The sequence below is a fragment of the Cetorhinus maximus genome, chromosome 3, assembly GCF_964194155.1.
Source record: "Cetorhinus maximus chromosome 3, sCetMax3.hap1.1, whole genome shotgun sequence".
Classification (NCBI taxonomy): domain Eukaryota; kingdom Metazoa; phylum Chordata; class Chondrichthyes; order Lamniformes; family Cetorhinidae; genus Cetorhinus; species Cetorhinus maximus.
Window position 1 is genome coordinate 69,793,891 of NC_135881.1, and position 27,048 is coordinate 69,820,938.

Here is a 27,048-nt window from a genome sequence, read left to right on the forward strand (position 1 = left end):
TGGGGTAAAGGTCAGCCATGAATGACTGTAATGGCATGATAGAGGCAGCGTATGTGGTGAGGGTGACTATTAGGCAGAGAAATCAAATTGAGCAAAGGTGAGGGTGAATGGCAATGGTTGATGAGCGTGTACACAGGCGCCATCTACATACTGAAGCTCTATGATTGAGGTTGGAACGACTTTGGATTGAAGGTGGTGCAGATTGAACAGTTTCTCCTCCGTTCTGTAAAGGAAGTGTATAAAAAGAGAATAATGGGTGCACTTGCAAGGTAAATAGGCGTGAGAAGTGAAGTGCTGGAGTAGGCTTGACAAGGCAGGCTGTGTTGGAGTGAGGGTTGGTGGGTGAGGCATAGGCAGGAGGATGTAGGTTCCTTCGGAAATGCAATAACTTTTCCTGACCTGGTTAGGTCATTAAAATGTTTTTTGCACTGAATCCAGGAGCATGACACAATACTGCTGCTGACCTCCTGGAACACCTCAAGGCCTGCCTATTTTGTGACAGCAGGTTTCTTACTCCTGATTCAGAAGAGTAATTCTCTCCACCTCTTCACTACCCCAGCAGTACATCAAAGTACGTGCCATTCTTATCTAAAGAATCATAGCTAGAGTATCACTTGTAATGGCCTGTCTTCCCATTTGCCCATCATTAAGCAGGTGTTCCCCAAGGAAATATCCTTGCCCTCTCCTATTTGTCCTCTACATGCTGATCCTCAGCAATATCGTCTGAAGGCACAGCATCAGTCTTCACATTTACGCTGACAATACCCAGTCCTACCTCACCACCACCAACGGTTGCCAACCTCCAGGACAGCCTGGAGTCTTCAGGAATTGAAGATCAATCTCCAGGACACTGCTGTGTTCAATCCTGGAGAAAAGTCTAAGGCACATTAAAAAAAAGTTTTGTTTTGTATTTTCTTTGAACATTTCTCTTTACCAGATATAAAAATATTTAAAATAGGAAAACAAAGGCTGTTTGACTGACGGTCAAGCATCATCCAATTGGATAGTGAGTCTTTTTGCTTTCCAACCGATGTAGGAAGGCAGTGCGTCACAAGGATGGATATGTTGGCTAACCAATGGCTGGAGTACAGGGGCAATCAAGTCATGTGATGAAATCACTAGGAATACATTCAATCACAGTTGGCAACCCCACCTCCACCTCTCTCAACTCCCCAACTGTTGCAAGATTATCCTCTAATTAAATATTGGGAAGAATGAAGCCATTGGTTTCAGTCCCCACTGAAAACTCCATTCCCTAGCTACTGACATCATCCCTCTCCCTAACAACAGTCTGAGATTAAATCAGTCTGTTTACAATCTTGGTGTTCTATTAGATCCTGAGATGAGCTTCCAATCACATACTCACAACATCTCTAAGGCTATTTATTTCCACCTTGGTAACATTGTCCAACTTCACTCTTGTCTCAGCTCATCTGCTTCTGAAACTGTCATTCATGTCTTTGTTTCCTCTAGATTCGACTATTCCAACACAGCCCTGGCTGGTCTCCCACATACTGTCCTCCATCAACTTGAGGCCATCCAAAACTCAGCTGCCCATATCTTAACTCGCACCAAGTCTCATTCGCTAATCACCCCGGTTCTCCTTGACTTACATTGATTCCTGATCAAGCAAACTTTTGATTTTAAAATGATCATCTTTATTTTGAAATCCTTCTATGGCGTTGTCCTCCGTGGGCCGGATTTTCAAAGTGGGGTTAGAAACCCAACACCCAGGTGAATTCTGGGTTTCTAACCTGCATCACTCTTGTGGGAGTATTTTTGAATGTAAATGCCCTAATTGGGGCCAGCAGCAAAGGCAGACAACAATCGTACTGGGGCTAGTGACTGCCCTGCCGAAAAGAGCAGGCTGCTCATCAGAAGGCCAGCAGAACCTGAGACAGAGGAAAATGGACAGAGCTCAATGTAAAGGTACAGTGATTGCCCCAGCGCCAGTTTGCCCATGAAACTTCAGTTCTCCACAAATGAAAAGAAACATTTTGATGTCCTTGGAATGAATCCAACAACTAGACACTATCATGCACCAGGCTGTTTAAGTTTGCGGAAAAAACCATTAAAAAAATCTCAATCCTGATCCTGCTGGCCCCTTAACAAGCTTCCAAAAGATCTTAATTGGTGGTGTGGGTTTTCTGTTCCCTCCTCCCCCATCCCTGACACCACCAGCCCCCTCCACCCCAGCCAACCCAGTGAAAATTTCAAACTGTCCTGCAGGCATCGTGATCCCAAGGCCTTCCGGACCGCAATTTTGAAATCACCCCCCAACACCGCAGCCTGACCCCATGGCCATTTGAAAATCTGGCCCCTATCTCTGTGATCTCCTCCAGCCCCACAATCCTACAAGATATCTTCACACGTCTAATTCTGGCTCTTGAGCATCCCCAATTTTAGTTGCTCCACCCTTGGCGGCTGCGCACTCAGCTGTCTTGCTGCTAAGCTCTTGAATTCCCTCCTGCACCTCTTTGCCTCTCTATCTCACTTTCCTCCTTGAAGACACTCCTCAAAACCTCTCTCTTCGATCAAACTTTTGGCCATTTTATCTAATATCTCCTTCTCTGGTTTGCTGGTATATTTTGTTTCATAACGCTTCTGTCAAGCACATTGGGACATTTTAGTGTGTTAAAGGTAGCAAACAAATATAACTTGTTGCTGTTATTACTGTCATCGTTCTTAATTTTTAATCTTCTGGCTCCTTTCAGGCTACTGATGGAGATTTTAGCAGCATCTCATAGCTTTCAGTGCACTGCTGTTATAAAGGAGGCTACACTGAGTTTCTCTATAACATGAGAAACACATTCATCTCATTCCCACTTGCCTGAGACGAACAGAAGGATCAAGCGCGAGGTTTTGCATGGATTGCAGGCTTCCCCAGGCTGCCGGTTGCCATTGACTGCACACATTTCCTTACATGCTCCTCATTTCAACTCAACTAAATTCATCAGCAGAAAGGGATTCCACTCCTTTAGTGTGCAGCTGGTGTGCAACCAAAGAACGTGCATCTTGAAGTTGAATGCCCATTATCCTGGCAGCAATCACAATTCTTTCAATCTGTGGCAGTCCTCTGCGCCACCTGTATTTTAACCAACATGACACGTTAAAGGCTAGCTACTGGTTGGCAAGTATAATCCCCTCATGACGTTGCTTATGACTCAGTCAAGAACTCATGCATATTTGCACAGCGGGCAAACAATAAGAGCCATACTGTCACAAAGAACATACAGAGTAGACCAGCAATGTACCAGGATCAATGGCCGTTGTAATTGCAGAGCTGTCATCTCAATTGTTCAAATGTCACGGTCGCAAATGTAGAACAAAGTCAGAAACCTAACATAACTGCTAAATTAAAAGTATCTCCCATTACCTTATAGAAAGTAAATGAAAAAAGCAGGCATCCAGCAAAATGTTTCCTCTCTTTACGCTACTGTGCAGCCCTTTGAATGATTACCATTCATCTCCATTCTACAGCAGGGCACACTTTACAGAAGCAACTTATACCTGTAACTCTTCCCACGCACACATTCTTAAAGGATCTCACATCAAAAATCTGTCCTTCTGAATCTTCCTTCTGGAGGCATATACGTCTAATTGCACCAGCTGAACAATGGACATTTCACTCTCACTATATGTGCACCTGACACCTCTAACTGCTTCTCTGTTTCCAGGCAAAGGTGTTTTATCATAGAAGAAAGCAGACATGAACTGGAGGAGGCCCTCTAAACATCAAAGCTTTGAGTACGTTTGAAGACAAGACATTGCAGATCATTAGCTACAGGGTAGAGCAAGTGAAGAAGGAGAACTCTCTCCAGTTCTGCATGAGTACAATCATTTTTATGTTTTTCCTACTCATTGATTTACTCAGTGCCCTGAAGATATTCATTCACACCCAATGTCATATGACAATCTGTTCTCATGTAATCAATATTTGAAGAGATGCCATGCAGCCAGTAGTCTAACCTATACTTCCCCTCACTTTATGCAGGTGTACAATTGAAAACAGTGCCAGGCCCCAGTGGTTTACAGCACCTTGAATCACTGACTTCTACTGTACAAGTAGAGAACAGTCACATCCCTTCTGGGGGTTCATTGTGTGAATTCTAGAAATAGCAATACACAGAGCTTGAGTGAGGAGCAGCAGATGGTGGCTGTAGTTGAAGAGCAGAAACCTATTACCTGGTTTGCATCCTTCCCCAATTGCTGAGCTTTTGGATTGAGATCTCACATGGTCTGAGCTTATCCAAATATCACAGTTTCCAGGATGGCAATCTCTGTCACTGCTCCTTAGAAGTGCAACCTTACAACCTTCAAAGACATTTTACTTCAGATATTCCAAAGGAAGGAAGTAAAAAGCTTTGCATTTATATAGCACCTTTAGGACCTCAGGACATCCCAAAGTGCTGCACAGCCAATGAAGTACTTTTTGAAATGCAGTGGCTGTTGTAACCTAGGGAAGGTAAGTGCACCCCCACCTGTGGATACAAGCTCATAAATAATGGCAGGTGTGGGTGGTGCCTCACATATGTAGGACTACTTGTTTGGCACTCATTCCCAACCCCTTGTCTTTTTCCTCCAGGCAAAACAGAAATGTGGTGATTACCATTAGATTGCCCACATTGGGGATCATAATGGCAGCAACTGAAAATATCCAAGACTAAAGTTTTGTGTCAAAACCTTCAAAAATAACTTTGCAATTGTACGAGAATTTTCAAAATATCTAGTACTGCAAATCTATAACAGTTCAGCAAATTGAAATCATCAGTGCCCTTTTAAATATTAACCCTCTGTCACTGTACAAAGTTCATTCCTGCAATGTCCACTGGTGACAGTGCATTCAAAGGGACAATCATGCGAAATTACTTGCGCTTTTATCTGCATCTCAATGAGGCTGATTTAAACATGGGAATGAAGCCTTCACTATTTTTTGGAAGAGCTTGGTCTGTGTATTTACCCCATGCTTCCACTCACCACCCTCCCTACAAGCTCATTATGCCTGGAGACCTGGTGACTGGGATTTCCACTCAATTTCCCAAATGTCCATTCCACACCAGTGCTGATTGAAAATAAACATTGTCACTTGTGTTCAGCATAGCTAAGATAAAATAATACATAAACCTCCCAGCTCTTCTACCTATCAAGACAAAAGAAGCTTCCTTTTTCCACAAAGGCAGTGCGCCTTTAATTAGGAAATCAATACATTTGGTTAAAACTAATCTACAGAAAATCAGCAGACAATTAAAAGTCTTGATAAACACTCCTGTCACATGAACTTCCTTACTGGGAATGGCAAAGTTGAGAATTTACCCTACTGAAAAAAAGAAGGGAGCAACATTGATCTGAAATCTCGGTTCTACTTGTGCAGCACATTTGAATTGGGTGTGAATGTGTAATAATCACAGTTACTAGAGAAAGGCAGGTCATGCCTAACAAATTTATTGGAACTCCTCCAGCATGTAACAAGAGTTAGTTGGTGAACATAAGGTGGTAGAAATTATAAAACTTGACTTTCAGAAAGGATTTGATAAGGTCCTTACAGCACACTGAGAGCTAGTTGGAAAGCTCATGGAATCTACAATCATGTTCTAAATTGTATGATTGATTGACTGCCTAATAGAAATGGTGGAATTTAATAAGAAGAGTGCAGCTCACTAAGGCAGGACACGAGGTAGGCGCCATTTTTGCTTATGTGTCAGGAGCTGCAGCACATGCAATCGCAATGCAAATTTTAAGTGCGTGCAGTGGGCATGTGTCCCATGTGCAATCATGCGGCGGGCGATCGCTCTCAGCAGCCTGCCTCCTCCTCATCAGTTGCTGATTTCGGGGTTGCAACAAGGTGTAGTGGTCATAAAAGAAAAACTAAGAAGTATCGAGGGCACAAGCGTGGCATAGGTGCTGAGACAGTGTTATGGTGTGCACATGTACACAGATATCACAACATATTTTGTTCACTTGACTATTGAGTGCATTATGGACATTTGTTGAGTCATCCTCCTTTAGCGGGCCTATTGCCACTCTCATACTTCATGTTTGGCAGTCGTTGCTGAACGAAGGGGACTGAGAGTCATCTCGCCTGTGCGGGCAATAATGTGGTAGTGTGTTAGAGGTCAGTCTTTATTGGATGGTAATGTATGTGGAGTGATTTGTGTTCCCAAGGAAATGCGACATAGCTACAAACACAGCATTTGTTGGCGTCCCATAAATGATTTGCCAAGCAGAATGGCCGAGGTCACTGACAAGTGCGAGAAATGATATGCTGCTCATGCAATCATGGCCTTGACAGTGGGCAAGGAGCGGAGAGATGGCCCCTGATAGCTTCATTGATTTGACTGTCAATGCAAAGCTGGTATCCTCAGGGGAAGTGGTCTCGTTTCATCCCATGTGAGAATGGTCCATTCCCCTTGGTCTGCCAGGGGATAGAGAGCTTGTGTAGTGAGGTAGTTCTGGATGGAGGCTGGCAGAAATGGGCATATAATTGGAACAGGCAAGGGTTCGCTGGCGAGGAAATGATGGTCAGGTAGGTGCATCACTCACAGTCAAAATGATTGAACAGGAGTTGGCTCTGATAGGCCTGGCATGTCTGCATGACCCTGGCATCTGGGAGAGCTGTGATAAGATCTCTGTCCTCATATTCCTCCCTATCATCCTCATCTGAGGAGGTTAGCAGCCCATCCATGTGCTTGATTAGCTATTCTACCCTTTGCAATGCCACATTCTGCAAGGAACTACAGATGACAAAACTCCTGGATGCCCCCTGTGTGGAGTGTTGTGAAGCTCCTCTGGACTGGTCAAAGCATCGGAAATGCATTTTGAACAATCCTATGGTCTGCTCTGTGATTGCCCTTGTTGAGCAGTGTAGCACTCCTCCTCTGGGCTTTGGGAATGACGCATTGGTGTCATGGCCACATTCAAAAGGGATAGCCCTGGTCACCCAGGGTACAACCCTGGATTTGGGCAGGGCATCGGATAGCTGTGGCAGCTGTGGCAGAACACATTGCCTGTTCAATCTGCTAACACTGCTGCTTTATTGTTGACAGGATTCAGAATGGCACAATAACAAGTTCCTTAAGATGTATGCATGATGAGAGTGTGAACAGGTCAGTAACCGCCTCCTGATAAAGCCTTAACCATCTCCAACATTGCCTGTCAGACATCTGGAGCTGGTTGTTGCATGTTCTGTACGTGTGCTGATGCCAATGCTGTTTGGCGATGAAGGTGGCCTTGATTGGGTTCCTCCTGACCTCCCTCACCCCTTGGCTGGTGCTGGCTGATGGCCTTGTGGCCTATGTTGTTGTGTGACCAAAGCCCCCCTCTGTCAAATCCCCTCCTCCACAGCCTGAGATTGCAAAAAGATCGGGTGTATCAGGTCCATTGCAGATCCGCAAAGTGAGCTGTGTGAAGAAGGCAGGCAATGATATTGGCACATGGCTTTCATTCCTAGAGCAGCTGCAGCTGACCGAGGTCATACCCAGAGTTCCTGTCATCCCGTAGTCACCTCCTTCCGCAACAACCTGATCTGCAAGATAAAATTTCCCTGGTAGCACCTGGTTTCCAGAAAGGTATCAGTTTATTAGCAGCTATGTTGATGGACACTAATGCTGTGACCCTGTAACTGTGAGAGCAAATGAAGAAGAACATCTCTGGAATGAGGGGTCTCCAGTGATAATGACCCTCCTAATAGACACAAGCAAGAAGTTGGGGTTGCACATGAATGTTTATGCTAGTCTTTGGAGCTTTTTACCCTGAGAGCAATGGAGGCTGGGTTATTGAATATATTGAAGTCAGACAGATTTTTTTTCTGCAAGGGAGTCAAGGGTTTGGGAGGGTAGGTAGGAAAGTGGAGTCAAGACCACAATCAGATTAGCCATGATCTTATTAAATGGCAGAGCAGGATCGCTGAGCTGAATGGCCATGTCCTGCTCCTATGATTTATGATCTTTCTTATGAATTTGTGGTCCATAAGCACCTGCTGACATATATTTTTCTCCTCAGTGTAAGTGGCAGCAAAAAGCAGTAATAATGAGAGGACATGAGGGCTAGAACCCGGTGTAAATCTGCATTGATTCATACCTTCCACAAGTCACATACAAAGCTGCACTTATTTAACAGCAGAAGAGTTTTGCACAGCCCTTTGAGAGTAGTACAGTATTGCAGCTCTAACATCCACTCAAGTGGTTTGACAGTTTCAGAAACGCGCAGACTGTCATGGAGTGAATGGATGCCCCAGACCAACTTGTAGCAGAGACAGGGCCCAAACAGACATGCAGTTTACTGGCCAAAACTTTATCTGATGCTTTCAAACCTCAGACTCCAATTTCCAGAAAGGGTTCATTTTTGACTTCAAGAGGCTGAGGGTCAGCTTGACAAAACTGGTAAGCATCACATCCTTAGGTGGCTAAGGGTCTGTTCCCACACAAATTCCTACTCATTTTCAGATAGTCACCTAATACACGGGCCTGCTACGAAGAGGAGCTGGACAATTTATGCTGTATTTTATCTGTACTCAGGCTGATGACCCATCTGCTCAATCCAGCTATTTCCCCCCAGTCCCACAGCCCCGCCTCCACCTTCAGAGGATTATAGATGGGACAGGTGGGAGATAGGAGCTACATACAGAGTTTGTATGCTACTGCTAGTTGCAAGGTTGCAAGGCCATGTCATGTCATGGCATAAAGGGGGCATTCATCAGGATCAACTCATAAAGTCCACATTGAGGAGCAGAAGCCTACTACCACATATGATCCTCCCACTGAGGTGATACTTAGAAGAAGCATGAGATCAAGAGGTAGCCAAAATGCGCCTTATACTAACAAAAAAAGGCCAGCCATGGGGAACTAAACATTAACGCACAGAACCTAAATAAAGAAAGTCTACTTGTTGCACTTTCTTTAGAATGTACTTTACAGTGTTGTTGCCAGAGGGGGAACATGAATGGTGCAGGGGTGGGAGTGAAGTCAGTGGTGAATAAGCAAAGAAGTAAGCAAATGGACTAGTGGAGCAGACCATAGGACTGAGAATACAGGGCCTGTTATGCAGCCCATAAATGAAAGTCCTCTCAATCAATAATGCGCACCAGTTTTCCTGACCCTCCTATTTCACCTGCCTCCTCTGCCAAGGTTATCTGCTTAATGGGTTTCCTTGTCCTGAACATCAATAGCACATGGATTGCAGCTGTTCAGGAAGGCAGCTCACCACCATCTTCTCAAGGGCAATTAGGGGTGAGCAATAAATGCTGGCCCAGCCAGCGACACCCACATCCCATGAATGAGTTTTTAAAAATTATGCAAAATGCAGCAGACACCGAAGGGGTGAAGTTGGTCCAGGCCAATAGTGTGAAATAGGATCATAGTGAATCATCAGCCTGTTTTACAATGCCTTGATTTTCTTTTCCACAAAGGTGATCATGACCTGGTAACAATGGCAGGTTTCCTTTTGGAAGGAGAAACTGAGTTCAGCGTACAATGTGCCGAAATGGAATTTCACCCTCAGAGGAGCTATGGATGGAACTGAACAATATACATGGATTGGAATGCTGCACTGGTCCCACATGTCCAAAGTTATTTTTCTTCACTTTATACCAATTCATTTTTGTGGTAATAGAACTTAACACATAATTGTAACAACCAGGGATGAAAAATGTTTATAATAAACCTTTCCTGGAGTTTAAATGAGCACAGTTAATTATTTCACAGTAAAGTTATAAATGTCAATACGGAAATGATAGCAAAGGCCATTACAGCATGGCAGAGTGCAATAAAACAATAGGTGGAATGTCTCTCCTATGCATTATAAGTGAAATAAATATTTCCCTTTGAGACCTGGTTTTAAATCCAGGTCAACAAAGCAATGGCCTTCACCCTTGGATAACTGTTGTGAGGTATAAGTCTGTGCTACAAACTACCCTTAAATTCTAAAGTGATTGGCACTTGTTTAAAATTATTGCACAGCAAAGGCAATGGAATAGAGAGTATGGAAATTCTGGAATTTTCAGCCTGGTGTTACAACAGGTGGTTCACTGAGGGATAAGCACAAGGTACACATATAAGGATAAGTGTTAGATCACATTTACACAATGGCCTTGGAGCAGTCAATACAGCCACTGAATGGAAAGTGAAAATATATTTTATTTTTCAGCATTGTCATTAATTATTAAAGAAAAAGAAATTCTAACATAAATTACAAGTAATGCTATTGCCTCTCCACTAATACAGCAATATAAATACTTTCTGAGGTTTTCATTCGTGGTTGTTTGTAGTTTCATAGTCGTAAGGTTTTGGTTTGTAGTGGGCTGACGAGAACTCTTTTATTAAGTATTAGTGGTCATCACTATGTGAACAGGGTATTTACCCGATTCCCATAAGAGGAATGACTTTTCATTCCTATTCTCAGTAATATTCAGCTTTTGAGTTGGTTGAGAGGGAAATAGCTAGATTGACAAGATCCACCTACCTGCAGTTACTCACTGACTGCATTTCCATTGCAAACACATACACAGCACGTAAAAGGAAACATATTATCACAAGATCAGCCACCAAAATCACAGACTGCTCGGAACTGACTTCAGAAGGTGTTGTTTTTAAATGACTTCTGGTTAAACCATGATGCATTAGCGACGTGTATACAGCTCTTGTCAAAAACAGACTGGCAGAGGCCACTGAATGTAATATATATTTATACATTTATCAGTCATCAGTTCAAAGATACTTGAAGATAATTTTTCTGAAACTATCCAAGCAATTTAAGTAGACTCAGCAACATACTGCAGAGAGGGAAATCGCACAGAAATAATTAAGCTGTTAATCAGATTTATTTAACTCTTTGACAACTGCAGCAGTATTCTTGTGCAAAAATATAAAAATAGAAATGGCATATCTGTGATTTATTTGAGAATAATATGGACATGGAAGAGTATGATTTAGTATATTTCATAATTTCTACTTATAATCTTCAATATTGGATACCTGTGATTCTCCCATGGAAAATTGACAATCTTGTCTGTGTCAACAAAGAACGAAGCTGAGGAGACTCTTGGCGTTTTCTTACAGTGAGGAAGGTAAAATTGCCAAGCAAATCATCAAACTGCATTTAGCACCTTTTCTAGTTACTGGATTGAAGAATCCTATTACATTGTTGTGCTGGATAGATAGATAACAGGCTATTTCCATAAATTAGATTTTTGCTCCCTATGAGTGTAGTTTCAACTGGGGTACACTTTTACCTGCCCAATAAGTAGGTTAGTTATAGAGAGCTCAAGGATTAAAAAGAATTTTTCATTCATTTTGCGCCTTTCATTTCCTCAGGAAATCCCAAAGTGTTTTACAGTCAATTTACACATAGCAAAGGCCCATAAAATGAGATAACCAATGAGATCAGCTAAGAAATAAACGATTGTTTGAGCAACTGTCCTCTTCTTGCATAAGCAGTGTCTCAGGAACTTCTACATCCACCTGCACAGAGCACTCCCTCAGTTCTGCATTGAATTATCAATCCAGATTGATGTTTCCAAAATAAAAACAGAAAATGCTGGAAATACTCAGCAATTCAGATGACACCTGTGGAAAGAGGCAGAGATAACATTTTGTTCTGAAACTCTGTTTCTCTCCACAAATGCTGTCTGATCTGCTGAGTATTTCCAGCACTTAATGTTTTAATTTCAGATTTCCAGCATCTACAGTATTTTTCTTTTGTATTGATGTTTCCAATTCTTCCATTGGTGAGGAATCAATGGCCCTCTGATTTATCATCAAAAGTCTGTCACTTGTGGTAGCTGACACTTAATTCACATTTTTTATCTCACTTACTGGTTAAATTGTGTTCTTATGTGTCTTCCTTACCTCTAAGTCAGCAGAATAGACATTTCACTAAACTGTAACTTGGGCTATAAACTGCCAAACAGATTTATTAAATAGTGAATGGATAAATGAACATAATCAGTGATACGCTGGAGATTTACACTAATTACAGCCTTAATTATCCACCCTCAAAGCTGTGTTTGCTGTGTTAAACTGGAATGTAAACTTGACCACACACAAGGAGGTTAATTTTACCTTCCCTGCTATAGGTGGTAAAACAATGGGCAGTCTGCCCAATCAGTTCACTGCCCAAGTGGTGAAGACACAAAGTATCCCCAAGGCTCTGAATATTAGTATTTACTTTGGGGTTTGCTGCTTACCAAACACAAAGTGTCTCTGACCTACCTGGCTCTCCCTGTCTCTGATGGCTTCAGATAGGCTACTCAGTAATAACAAGACCAGCTGACAAACACTCTTAAATGTAAAAGGAGCTGTCAATCAAACAAATGATCAAACAAAACACACAAACATGCTTGTATTTGAATGAAAAGGCTTGACCCTAACTCCTAACGCCTAAGAAGACACAGCAGCCCCTAATGTACATGTGGTTTACAGTAAACTGCAGTCAAAATTAAAGTGTACCAGTATTTTTGAAGTGCATTCTGGAATAGGTCCCATTTCGACTGAGTTTTCACTTCATAATAGCTACACTTGTATTTCCAATGCAGCCTATTGGCTTTTCATGTGTATGTTCATCATTGCTACTGGGAGTTTATTAGCAACATCATAATGAGGATGAACAGCATTAGAGGGTCCAAATCTGTGCATCTCGTCACAGTGATGGAGGGGCTGAGTTAAAAGGGTTGTAGGACTTACCTGATGCTGCAGTTGCGCTTTACTTTTGAGCAAGCAACCTGAAGAAACTATGAAGAATTATTTTGCTCTTCAAAGCTGACCTGACTTCTGACCACCTGAGGGTTTGTGTCAGCGCAGGGAATTATTTTCTTTTCAACCCTAGCAAAGAGGCTCTGAGCAACAGCTATGGGATTCCCTGTAGACATTCCTTTGTTTGGAATTTTCTGAAGAATGACAAAAAGCAGTAGAGGATGGAGGAAAGGAGGGAGAAGCAGCATGTCAGAAAGATGCGCCTGAAAGGTATTACTGCCCCTGCCAAAGAATTAACTTGTCCCAGACCTTAGTGAAGAACCATGAGAAGAATATGCTTCAGTAAAAATATGAGAGGAAGACTGTGCCACCTTTCTACAAGCTGTAGTTAAAATTGCCTGGTTGGACAGCTAAGCTGATGGCAATAAAATAAGCCATGGCCAGAATCTTCAGTTCGGCGAGTGGGGACGGGCCCCACTCACCAACATGTAAAGTGACGCGCGGTGACGTCGGACATGCATCCTGATGTCACCACGCGTCATTCCGATCTTCAGTTAGGCGGGCACGCACCGGAGTCGGCTGCATGCCCACCGAACTGTCAAAGGCCTATTAAGGCCATGTAAATACCAACTAAAATAACTAACTGAGCTGCCCATCCAACCTTGGGGTTGGTGAGCAGGCGAAGAGCCCAGGCGGCCTTCGCATTTATCATGAAGCCTCATCCACGGGCGGGATGTGGTTTCATGAAGGTTTTTAAACTTTAATAAAAATTTTTAATAAAATTCATAGACATGTCCCAGCCCATGTGACATACAGGTGACCTGTGTAATATCATGCAGGGTCCAAGCGAACAAGCATTCATCAGGTCACTGGCTTCATTTTAGGAGAGCAGGGAATTTAATTCAATTTAGGAAGGCAGCCAGCCAGTTTTCTCAAGATGCTGGATTCCCCAAAGTGTCGAGTGAAATAGAATTATAGAATAGAATCATACAGGATAAAAGCAAAATACTGCGGATGCTGGAAATCTGAAACAAAAATAAAAATTGCTGAAAATACTCAGCAGCTCTGACAGCATCTGTGGAGAAAAAGACAGAGTCAACGTTTTGAGTCCGTATGACTCTTCTTCAGAACTAAAGAGGAGTAAAAATCTGGTGAAATATATACTGTTTAAGGGGGGTGGAACAGGTGAAGCTGGATAGAAGGCCAGTGATAGTTGGAGGCAAAGGAGAGATTGCAAAAAATGTCATAAGCAAAAGGTCGAAGGGGTGTTGAAGGGGTATCTGTTCCGATGATGCCACTTTCCAAAACTGTGCTTCTGACATGTCTTCTTCCTTAACTGAGGTTTCCCACCCACAGTGGTTGACAGGGCTCTCAACCGTGTCCGACCCATTTCCCGCGCCACTGTCCTCATACATTTCTCTCCCTCCCAGAACTATGATCGGTTCCCCCTTGTCCTCACTTTTCACCCGCCAGCCTCTGCATTCAAAGGATCAACCTCCGCCATTTCCGCCAACTCCAGCATAAATCCACCTCCAAACACATCTTCCCTTCGCCCCCCCCGTCAGCATTCCATAGGGACCATTCCCTCCGGGATACCCTGGTCCACTCCTCCATCACCCCCAACACCTCAACCCCTTCCCATGTAACCACAGAAGGTGCAACAGCTGCCCCTTTACTTCCCCCCTCCTCACTGTCCAAGGTCCCAAACACTCCTTTCAAGCGAAGCAGCGCTTCACTTGCACTTTCCTCAATTTAGTCTACTGCATTCGTTGCTCCCAATGTGGTCTCCTCTACATTGGAGAGACCAAACGCAGACTGAGTGACTGCTTTGCGAAACACCTTCGGTCTGTCCGCAAGCATGACCCAGACCTTCCTGTTGCTTGCCATTTCAACACTCCATCCTGCTCTCATGCCCACATGTCCATCCTTGGCCTGCTGCAATGTTCCAGTGAAGCTCAACGCAAACTGGAGGAACAGCAACTCATCTTCTGATTAGGCACTTTACAGCCTTCCAGACTGAATATTGAGTTCAACAACTTCAGACCATGTATTCTCTCCTCCATCCTCAGCCCTTTTTGATCTCCTTTTTTCAAATATTTATTTTTAAATTTTTATATATGTATGTTTTTTCCCACCTATTTCTATTATTATTATTTTTAAAATTTATTTCCATTCATTGTTTTGTCTCCACCTTTGAGCCTATTTCGATCTTTTCTCCCACACCATCCCCTCCCCCCACCCCACCCCCACTAGGTCCATCTGTCACTTGCCCATCCTACTTTCTACTCTTAATGTCACCATTAGCACCTCCTTTAGCCAGCATCACCACCATCAACACCCCTTTGACCTTTTGTTTATGATATCTTTTGCAATCTCTCCTTTGCCTCCACCTATCACTGGCCTTCTATCCAGCTTCACCTGTCGCACCCCCCTTAAACAGTACATATTTCACCACATTTTTACTTCTTTAGTTCTGAAGGAGAGTCATACGGACTCGAAATGTTAATTCTATCTTCCTCTCCACAGGTGCTGTCGGACCTGCTGAGTTTTTCCAGAAATTTTTGTTTTACAACTATACAGGATGGTTACAGCACAGACAGATGATATTCAGTCCATCATGTCTGTGATGGCTCTCCACAAGACCAACTCAGTGCTCACTCCTGCCTTTACACCATAGCCATGAAACTTCTTTCTCTTCAGATACTTATTCCATTCCCTTTTGAAAGCAATTATTGAATCTGCTTCTACCACCCTCTTAGGCAGTGCAATCCACAGGTGACTTTGAGTTTTCAGCATTCTAAATAGAAAGGCTGTCCACTTGTTGAACATATAGGCCATGTCAACAAATCAAATAATTCAGTGGGCAGAAATTTTTGCCTACCGGGTGGGCGGGCCCGGCCCAATCTCCGGCAGGCGGGGAGCCGATCCCCACTGGAGAAGCGGGCCCCGCCGCCATTTTAAGTGGGCGGGCCAATTAAGGCCCGCCCAGCGTGACGCCCAGCGGGAAGCGCGATGTGCTTCCTGTATGGGCGGGGGGGATTCCCCAAATGTGAGAGTGCGCTCTTTCACGCATGTGCACGAAAGAGCGCACATCTCCCTGAGGCTAAGCGCTGCCTCAGGGAGATCGCTGAAAGATGTACAAACATTAAAAATAGAAAAACAAAAAAATCCTTAAGATGCCCCCCTCATGTGACAATGTCACACGAGATGGGACATATTAATAAATTTCACTAAAACTTTATTAAAGTTTTTTAAACCCTACATGAAACCTCATCCCACCGGTGGATGAGGTTTCATGTTTTTTCAGAAGCTCGCCGGGGCTCCTGGCCTGCCCACCAACCTTAAGGTTGAGCGGACAGGTCCTTTAATTGTTTTAATTATCCTGTCAATGGCCTCAATTGGCCATTGACAGGTCGGCGGGTGCACAGCTGATTTCGCTGTCCCCCCGCCTTCCTGAAGATTTAAGTGGAGCGGGATGATGTCCCCTGACGTCATCCCCATGTCATTTTGTGTGTTGGCGAGCGGGCCCTGCCCCCTGCTCGCTGATGGCAAAATTCAGCCCAGTATTTCAATGCCAGGTTTGCTAGGGGAAGTTTGCCATGACCCTTTTGGTCCATAGCAATTCTCTCTCCTTGGTCTCTTCAAAGAAGAATCTCAAGTTATTAGATGGTTTATGGGTGATGATCATGACATTTTGCTACCATGAAAGAACTCATTGGTCTGTTGAAATGTGCCCCCAATTGTGTAGCTTGCTGGACCCTGCACAAATTTGCAGACTAAAATGGCCTGGACTTGGAGGAATAGAAATTCATCTTAAGCTGTGGTGTATTGGATCAGCCACCTGTGGTATGCTGCAACTGATATTCAGTTGCATTGTAATCAATGAAATTACCTGACACTGTGTATAACATGCAACCTGTTTTACATCACCACCCAAGACAAAGTTCTACCTTGGTTATTCCTTCGGATGTGGCAATAGCTGCTTTGGTGATTGAAGATCATGGGGGAGAATTTTCTCCCTGCTGGGCGGGCGTGAGCTGGGCGGGAGCGGGCGTGGGCGGGCAGGGAGCCAATCGCCGCCCGTGATCGGCTGCGCACCATCATTTTATGTTGGCAGGCCAATTAAGGCCCGCCCAGTGTGACGCACACCCGGTAGCGCTCAGCACTGCCTGTGCGGGCAGGGGGAGGAAGGAGAGGAGGGAGAGTCGGGGCCTGCACTCTTTCACGCATGCACGCAAAAGAGCGCAGAAATCTCCCTGAGGCAGCTCTCCGATTAAGTTCAAGTTCAAACTTCAAAATAAAGAAAGTTGAAAATCATTTACACATGTCCCCTCATGTGACAGCGTCACATGAGCTGGGACATGTTTTTCAAATGTTTAATAAATATTTATTAATTTAATAAACATTTCATGAAACCTCATCCCACCTGTAGATGAGGTTTCATGAAAAATGCGAAGGCCGATTGGGCTCTTCGCCTGCCCGCTAACCTTAATGTTGGATGGGCAGTCCTGTCAAGTTGCTTAATTAGTTTATTAGTGGCCTTAACAGGCCTTTGACAGTTCGGCGGGTGCACAGCTTGACTCTGATGCGCGCCCGCCGAAGAAAAGATCAGAATGGCACGCGGTGACGTTGGGACGCATGCCCAACATCACCACGTGAGATTTTATTTGTCAGTGTGCGGGGCCCATCCCCACACGCCAAACAGAAGATTCTGCCCATGGAGTGGAACACCATGAAGACCATCACTGGCAAATTCCTCAGTTATAGCTGCAAGAACACAATTTACCAATGAGGTGGTTGCATCTTAAAAGATTCCATTGCACTATTTCGAGAAAGAGCAGGGGAGTTATCCTTGACGTCCTGGCCAAATCCTTTAACCAACATCAAAAAACAGTGTCTGGTCATTAATGTATCGCTTTTGCTTATGGGAGTTTGCTATGTGCAAATTGGTTGCTCCATTTCCTATATTTCAGCACTGACTACGCTTCAGAAGTGCTTCATTGGCTGTAAAGCACCTTGAGATGTTCAGAGGTCATGAAAGGTGCTATAAAATGCAATTTAAAAAAATCTCTTTAACAGTCTCCTTTTGTGGCGATTGTTTTACTCCATTTGCCCTGCCCTCATACAAATTCCAATTGTGTCACTGAAGCACTTGTCCTAGAACCTCAAAACAGAGCAGAACGTCTTTGGCTCTACATGACCATCCCAGTCTTTACAGTTTTCCGGAATAACTAAGTGTAAAATCAACACCAGCTACCCTAGAACTTTCTCACATCATATTTCTCCTGGGTAACTAAACATGCCTTCAGTGCATCTCCTAGGTGCAATCTGTTGACCAGATAATTCATGAGAGATTGAAGGGTAAACTTTACAACTTTGTACGTCTCTTGTGGAGCCTCATTCAGTGGGGAGGATTGGTTGACAGTCAGAAATGGAGGTCATAGTGCCTGTCTTGCCGCCCATCCCAGTTTTCCAGTTATTTGTTTTAGCAATAGAAAAATTGGAAGGGCTACAAATATGCCCTGCTGATCTCTGTGTTAATTGCCCTATCTGCCCTCCCAGCAAACAAGCCTGTTTACGTGTTAGCTGAAACTTCAGAAGCACCATAAAAAACAAAATATTCATTATATTGCACTCAGTCAAACAGAGTTGCCATAATTATTTTAACAATATAAAATGAACATTCCAAATGCAATTAATATTTCTCTCTGAGTGAACCATGACTTGGAGTGAATTACAGCGTTACCACCATATTCAGACAAGACTTAGTGGGGAGAGAATCATTGTGGCAGAGGTACCAAAATTAACAGCAGAGAGAACAAAACAGAGAGTTTTCAAATCAGGCTCAGGGGAACAGGCTTGGTGGACAACTGAAAATATAATACAATGTGATTTGTCACATCTATAATATTTTTCACGCAAGCTGCATGAAGTAACAAAAAAGACTATCAATTCCCTAACATTATTTGGTAATTGTAAAGGAATCACAAGTGTGACTGTGAGTTGTTAGGCTGTCTTTATATATGACTTTAGACTGAGATGACTGAGGATTAAGATCTGAAGAAACCGTCCTCCAAATATCATTGCCCACCCCACCCTCCCACCGCTCTCCCTGCTCCCCAAACAACATTCCAAAATGCAAATTAAACCTTGCTGTATCGGGAGGCATTTAGAGAAAGGTGGGATTTTACTTCAAATTTAAAAGAACAACAAACATCGAAAGCAAAAGAGAAGGGAAAAGCTCATTAACTCAGCAAATGTTTCGTGAAAAGCATCTTAGCGATAGTCAGCAAGGTTTCCACAGTTACTAGAACTTTATAGAAAACTGTTAGAGTGTAGTGAGCAGATGGCACAGATTCTGTAATTCCAGCACGTCTTTGATACCTACCCTTTAAGATGACAGTATCTGTGGCATTTCCTTACCAAGCAGCAGAGGTAAAGATGTCCATGAGCTGGCAAATTGTTTTAGAAGTAATGACTTTAAAAACATTGCTTGACATCACCTTTAATATTTAATTTTGTTCCCAAAACCTACCGGAATACTATATTTCCTGATTTATTCATTTATCTCAATGATTCTACTGGATTTCATTCACTGAAGCTACATTTTATGTCCTTCAAAATCAGCTGGAATTATTCTACTTATTAGCATAGTTTACAAGAGTTACCCATCTCCAAATGAAATTATAGTGTTGATCAGCATGTCTTACTAAACCTTAGCAAGGATCACAAACCCGCATCTTATTTATGTTTTGACCTGTAAGGTGGAGAGCAACAGCCATAAAACCTTAAAAATGTGTTAACAAATTACTTGGCAACTGAGTAAAGATGAGTTTTATTATACAATGTTAAGAATCAAGAAATGACATACACCAAACTGGTTATTGCGTTCGGCATTGGCTGCACTTAATTTCTATGGTTGCATTTTTAGTATCTAAGATATGCTAATTCAACAGTAACTATTCAGGATCTGCCAGTTAGTAAAAACCTGTTCTGATGAAGAGTCATACGGACTCGAAACGTTAACTATATTCCTCTCCGCAGATGCTGTCAGACCTGCTGAGTTTTTCCAGCTATTTTTGATTTTGTTCCAGATTTCCAGCATTCGCAGTATTTTGCTTTTATATAGTAAAAACCTGTTAATGGGCATTTCATTAAAACAGAACATTTATTCAAGAACTAATTTCTCATAAACTATAATGGAAAATTTACAGGGCTTTTCTATCAGTTTAGACAGTATTGTTCTGTCAACACAATTCATAGCAGTTGTGAAACTGAGCTATTATTACAACAACACAAGAATTAGGAGCAGGATTGGGCCATTCAGCCCTCGAGCCTGCCCCACCATTCGAGAAGACCATAGCTGATCTGACTGTGGCCTCAACAGCACTTTCTTGTCTGCCCCCCAAAACCCTGGGCTCCCTTGTTGATCAAAAATTTACCTAACTCAGCCTTGAATATATTCAAGTAACAGAGGTTGAACTTAGTGAAACAGAAACATACAGTTAGAAAAGAATTACATTTATCTAGCACCCTTCATGATGTCAGGATGTCCTAAAGTGCTTTGCAGCTAAAGGATTATATTTGGAGTGTAGTCACAGTTGTAATATAGGGGAACATGGCATCAATTTTGCACACAAGAAGATCCCACAAATAAAAATGAGGTAAATGACCAGATAATCAGCTTTTGCTAGTGTGTTTAAGAGATAAATGTTGGTCAGCATACCAGGACAACCATCCAGCTCATCTTTAAAACAACCTTTTACATTCACCTGAGAAGATAGAATCTTGGTATAAAACACAACCCCAAGCTTAGCTTTCTCCTTGTAGCTGCACCATTATGAAATAATGCTTTCTTTTAGCTTTACAACAAGTTTATCTCCACTCTTTCCTTTCATCATTTAAACTCCATTCCATGTCCTTATCACCTTGAAACATGGCTTCTCAAATTTTCTCCTGGCTGGAGAAATATAATAAAACACGCACAGCCTCATCCTCACAAAATCCTGCACCTCCTCCACCATCCTCTCCAAGCTGCCCATGTGTCAGCATGCTGATTTCAAGAATCTCATTAGGACTTTCAGATCTCTCCATAGCCTTACACCTACTTTAAAGATCTCCGGGTTTCCTTTCTACACACATCTTCCATTTTTTTAACACCCAAAGTTTTCCTAAGCCGACTCCAAGCCTACAACATTCCTGTCTTTCACCATTCCTTGCTTAGTTTCCCCCTTGTCAGCTTTCTCTCCATCTTCAGAAATGTCCTTGAAGCAATTCTTTTCAACCATGCTTTTGGCTTCTCATCTCACCCTCTATAGTATTCTTTTTTAATTTTCCCTTCCTGTTCAGCATCCCTCTTTTCCTCCATTAAACTGTGAGACATCTTCCCGTATATAAAGAGCACAATGCATTGTGTTGCTGCTTCCTGAAAGGATTCTACTACAGCACTGCAATTTGGACTTTTTATGGTAACAGTAGGAAGGGTTGCGGGAAGTGATTGCTCTGCAGCTAGACTGCACTTTTCATATGGTTTCTTAAAATACTTTGAAGAGATTACCGGAGAGGTGTTTGCCTTATTAGTGTCACTTTTGCTTGCACAGGTCTTCAAATTTAGTTTTTAAAATATCTATCATCTATTGAAACATCATAGACACACATAAATGAACATTTGACTATTTTATTGGCATCATGGGGTAGAAATCAATCCACCAGTTTTTTGGAAATGAAATGGGAGGAAGGAGGCCCAATTTTGTAGGGCCACATCCTGCACACCAATGGCACGTACCTGAAACCTTTCCGATGCCACATTGGTTTGGGCAATATTCCCTCATGGCCACCTGAATCAGGCATTCAGTCCTTGAGTAAGCTAATGAGGGGCCAACAGCCTGAGAAGTAGAAGTAGTCATCCCAGTTCCACAGTACTATTCTGAGCTGCTGCTAATCATTGTCTGCCATCCCCTTCCTCTCCATTCCCAGGACCTACCTGAAGGCTGCTGCTGCCATATCAGCCAGCCCAAATTGGAGTTCTTAGGACTGATAACCTGCAACTCAAGGCCTGATAGGTGTTCATAGCTTACCAGAAATATTATGATGAGGCACGAGGGGCCCAATTTTGGTTTCTGGTGGGTGTTTCAAGCACATCTCCTGGTTCACATCCAAAAAAGGGCTTAAATTAATTTCTAAGCCATTGTTGCCAAATTAGTTTCCTTTCTAAACATAAAACATCTTCAAACCGTCATCTTTTTTCTACTCTCTCAGTAGGTTCCAAAGCTGGCCTACATTAGAAAAAAAACCTTTGCATGTAAAAAGTCATGCCCCGCCTGGGCTGTCTTAGTCTACTTTACATCAGACATAAATTATATTCCATCTTCCCTGTATACTAAGAAGATATTGCATAACCCAGACTCAGTATAGAAATCATACAACAAATTCAGTGGCTGTAATTGTATAATTTTCTTTTTTTTTAACTTGTCCGTGCCTGTATGTTATATTTCTTCATGGAGAGTGCAACTAACTTTTTCCACTCACACTGGACAGCAGGACGCATGGCATAGGTGTGGCGGGCTCAGTGGTTGAATACCATAGGTAAGAGTCAGCAGAATGAAATCATTTAGCGTGAGTCTACCTTCATTTACGCTGCTTTCCAACCAAATCATCAACCCCAAAGGGGAAGAAGTAGAAAGGGAAGTTCTCAAATATAGACTGAGACACGTGACAGAATAGACTGAGGGGCTAAATTAGCTAGCCATCAAACAGGGCACAGGGATAGTGAAGCGTGATTAATCCATGCCTGCTGATTAAAATCTTGGCAGCACACCATCTTCATGCTACCTTCTGATTATCATAATTTCTATGTGAAGCCTGTACTAACTGCAGTGTTCATTGGCTGCACACATCAGAAGAATGACCACTTAAAGCTACCCTGTAGTGCTTAGAGTAGAAGAACATTGTGTCTGGAGCTGGTGCGGAGGGGCTCACACGGGAAGTGAATTTGACTTAGGGAGCAGTGAAAAATAGAACTACATGGGAGGGCATGGCCTCCAAGGTTTTCAGATGCTGTGCTGGAGATTTTGACAGAGGAGATGGAAAAGAATGGAGAAGAGATGTTCTGGATCTGTATCAACCAGGAGCCCTCCAGACATGCAGTCAAAAGGCAGTGGGAGCAGCTAGCTGTAGATGTCAATCCTGGAGACTAGTCTTGATGAATTGGATACAGAGCCACAAGAAGTTCAATGGCCTCACATGAGTGGTCAATGTTGGTAAATTCGTCTTCAAATGTTATATCCCACCAACTGCACCAGTAGCCTCAGACACTGCTCAATTCACCACATCCCCCTCATTCACCTACCAACAATCACTGTCAATCAGGAATCATACCTGACAGTCATAGCCTTCCACTCACCCTTACACACTTAGCACTGCTGCAAGTCTCACACCCACATTTCACAAATTGCACACATTGCCAGCTATTCAACAATGGCAGTCATATCAGCCAAACACATTGCACCAAATTCACTGACACACTTCCCTCTGTCTTGCAGGAGAAGGTGACACACAACCAGAAGCAGCAGAAAATAACTGGAAAGGGATGGGGTGCCTGTATGCTCTTACCCCCATGAAAGAGACGGTGTTGGCCATTAGTGGAGCAACTATTGCTAAGGCCATGGCCTGCAGTGAAGCTGGAATTTTTGAAGATGATGGTTTCCTCATACCTAATCCTCCTTCTTACATCCGATTTTCCCCTCATACCACAATGTCTTTGGATTTATAAGCTACAGATGGTATAAGCATATAGTTTACTTACTGAGCGTCAACTCGCAGACACTTCCTCCTATCTCCACCTGGACCATGACCCCACCACTGAACATCAAGCCATTGTTTCCAAGACTGTTACTGACCTCATCTCCTCTGGAAATCTTCCTTCCACAGCTTCCAACCTCGTAGTCTCCCAACCTCGGACGGCCTGCTTCTACCTCCTACCCAAAATCCACAAGCAGAACTGTCCCGGCAGACCGATCGTGTCTGCCTGTTCCTGCCCCACGGAACTAATTTCTCACTATCTTGACTCCATTCTCTCTCCCCTTGTCCAGTCTCTTCCCACCTACATCCGTGATTCCTCTGACACCCTACATCATATCAACAATTTCCAGTTCCCTCCTCTTCACCATGGGCATCCAATCCCTCGACACCTCCATCCCCCACCGGGATGGTCTGATCGCTCTCCTTTTCTTCCTCAAACAGAGGCCCCAACAATCCCCATCCACCACTACTCTCCTCCGTCTGGCTGAACTTGTTCTCACACTGAACAATTTCTCCTTAAACTCCTCTCACTTCCTCCAAATAAAAGGTGTGTCTATGGGTACCCGCATGGGCCCCAGTTATGCCTGTCTCTTTATGGGGTATGTGGAACATTCCTTGTTCCAGTCCTACTCCGGCCCCCTCCCACAACTCTTTCTCTGGTACATCGATGATTGCTTTGGTGCTGCTTCATGCTCTCGTCAGGACCTGGAAAAATTTATTAACTTTGCTTGCAATTTCCACCCCTCCATCATTTTCACATGGTCCATCTCCAACACTTCCCGTCCCTTCCTTGACCTCTCTGTCTCAAATTCTGGTGATAGACTGTCCACCAATATTCATTACAAGCCTATCGACTCCCACAGCTATCTCGACTACAGCTCCTCACACCCAGCTTCCTGTAAGGAGTCCATCCCATTCTCTCAGTTCCTTCGCCTCTGTCGCATCTGTTCTAATGATGCCACTTTCAAAAACAGTTCCTGTGACATGTCTTCCTTCTTCCTTAACTGAGGTTTTCCACCCACGGTGGTTGACAGGGCCCTCAACTGTGTCTGGCCCATCTCCCGCGCATCCGCCCTCACACCTTCCTCTCCCTCCCAGAACCATGATAAGGTCTCCCTTGACCTCACCTATCACCCCACCAGCCTCCGCATTCAAAGGATCATCCTCCGCTATTTCCGCCAACTCCAGCATGATGCCACCACCAAACACATCTTCCCTTCATCCCCCTGGCGGCATTCCACAGGTATCGTTCCCTCCGAGACACCCTGGTCCACTCCTCCATCACCCCCTACACCTCAATCCCCTCCCACAGTACCTTCCCATGCAACCACAGAAGGTTCAACACCTGCCCCTTTACTTCCCCTCTCCTCACCGTCCAATGGCCCAAACATTCCTTTCAAGTGAAGCAGCATTTCATTTGCACTTCCCCCAATTTAGTCTACTGCATTCGCTGCTCCCAATGTGGTTTCCTCTACATTGGAGAGACCAAACGGAGACTGGGTGACCGCTTTGCGGAACACCTTCAGTCTGTCCGCAAGCATGACCCAGACCTCCCTGTTGCTTGCCATTTCAACATTCCACCCTGCTCTCATGCCCACTTGACCTGCTGCACTGTTCCAGTGAAGCTCAACGCAAACTGGAGGAACAGCACCTCATCTTCCAACTAGGCACTTTACAGCCTTCTGGACTGAATATTGAGTTCAACCATTTTAGATCATGAACTCTCTCTTCCATCCCCACCCACTTTCCGATCCCCCTTTTTTCCAATAATTTATATAGATTTTTCTTTTCCCACCTATTTCCATTATTTTTTAATGTATTTCCATCCATTGTTTTAGCTTTGCCTTTTAGCCTATTTCGATCCCTTCCCCCCACCCCACCCCCCACTAGGGCTATCTATACCTTTATTATCACATTCCTTAGATAATATCACCAGCTTCAACACCTCTTTGTTCTTTTGTCTATTACATCTTTTGGTTATCTCCACCTATCACTGGCCCTCTATCCAGCTCTACTTGTCCCACCCCCCTTAAACCAGCTTATATTTCACCTCTTTTCTATTTTTCCTTAGTTCTGTTGAAGAGTCATACGGACTCGAAACGTTAACTGTGTTCCTCTCCGCAGATGCTGTCAGACCTGCTGAGTTTTTCCAGGTATTTTTGTTTTGGTTTTAGTTTACTTTCCACTCCCCTCACCACAGCTTTACCCTCATGCCCGTTACTTTTCAGATACACAACAATTGCAGCATGGCTAGTCATAGGAGAATAGTAAAAGAGTGATGCAGAATACACAAAGGAATGTCATGTTGGAGGAAGGAATCAGAAGATAGGACTATCATGCATCCCCGTTGCCACCTCTGCTGAGTGCAGGATTTTCTGGGGGTTCAAGCCCTAAGTGGCCTAGAGATGGTAGGCCTGAGGCAGGAGTGGATATGGGCCGAAACTACGTTGAAATGTCCCCAAAATACCTTGGCCACTGACGCAATCAGAGACTCACCTGTAAACAACAAAAACAAAATTTGCTGGAAAAGTCCAATCTGGACTCGAAACGTTAACTCTGTTTTTCTCTCCACAGATGCTGTCAGACCTGCTGAGTTTTTGTTTCAGATTTCCAGCATCCGCAGTACTTTGCTTTTAACTCACCTATATACAGTTGAACTTTCTGACTGCTTTAAACGTCCCCTCCTTCATCCTACCCCTCACACTCTCACCTCCTCACCCCCCTCACCTATTATCAAATTTATAAACTTAACACACAAGTCCCATTATAACAGTTGCAAGCTGTGGAATTGTGCACAAAACTCCCTGAGTAAGCAAACAGACTCTTCAAAGCAACTGTGTAAACAAAGGCAAAAATTGTAAAACATTTAGACAGTTGGATAGCATCCAAGAGCCCATAAAACTCCCTGAGTAAACAAACAGACTACAGAACTGCTAATTCAACAATTGTCCAGACTGAGCTTCAATGGACAAGATGACAGAAGAAAGCTGATAGATATGCACAACAAAATTTTTGGTGCATTGGGAAGTCAACCAGAAAGCCTGCATTCAATGTCAAAGAACATGGAGGAGTCCAGTACCAAGTTGGCACAGGGCTTTGGAAAGAGTTTGGAAGCCCTCCTTTCCAGCATATAAGTGTTAGCCAACTTCATGAGGATACTTGTGGACCCAACCATGATGCAACATCTATAACTGATGTCTTGGCTTCCATTGCAGCACAAATAGTTTCCACAAAAGACAGTGCTGCAGTAAAAACTCAGACTTCAGTCATGCATGGTCAGTTTGGTGCCGTACAAGCTCAGATTGTGTCTTCAGTTTGCAGGTATTAATGTCTCTTAGCCAGCAAGCCGAGATTACTGTCACCCATCCAAAATGGTACAGACCACAGCTAGGTCTTCTAGGGCCTAGAACTGCTCAAGCTCATCCTCCAAGGCCATCTGCAGTCTCTTATATTGAAAGTTAGCACTCTTCCATCAGTAATGCTGCAGCCTCTGGGGCAGCACTGCATAACAGCACCAGGAAAAGCAAAGCATGTAGAGCACAGGCACTTAGGAAATGCAGAAGGA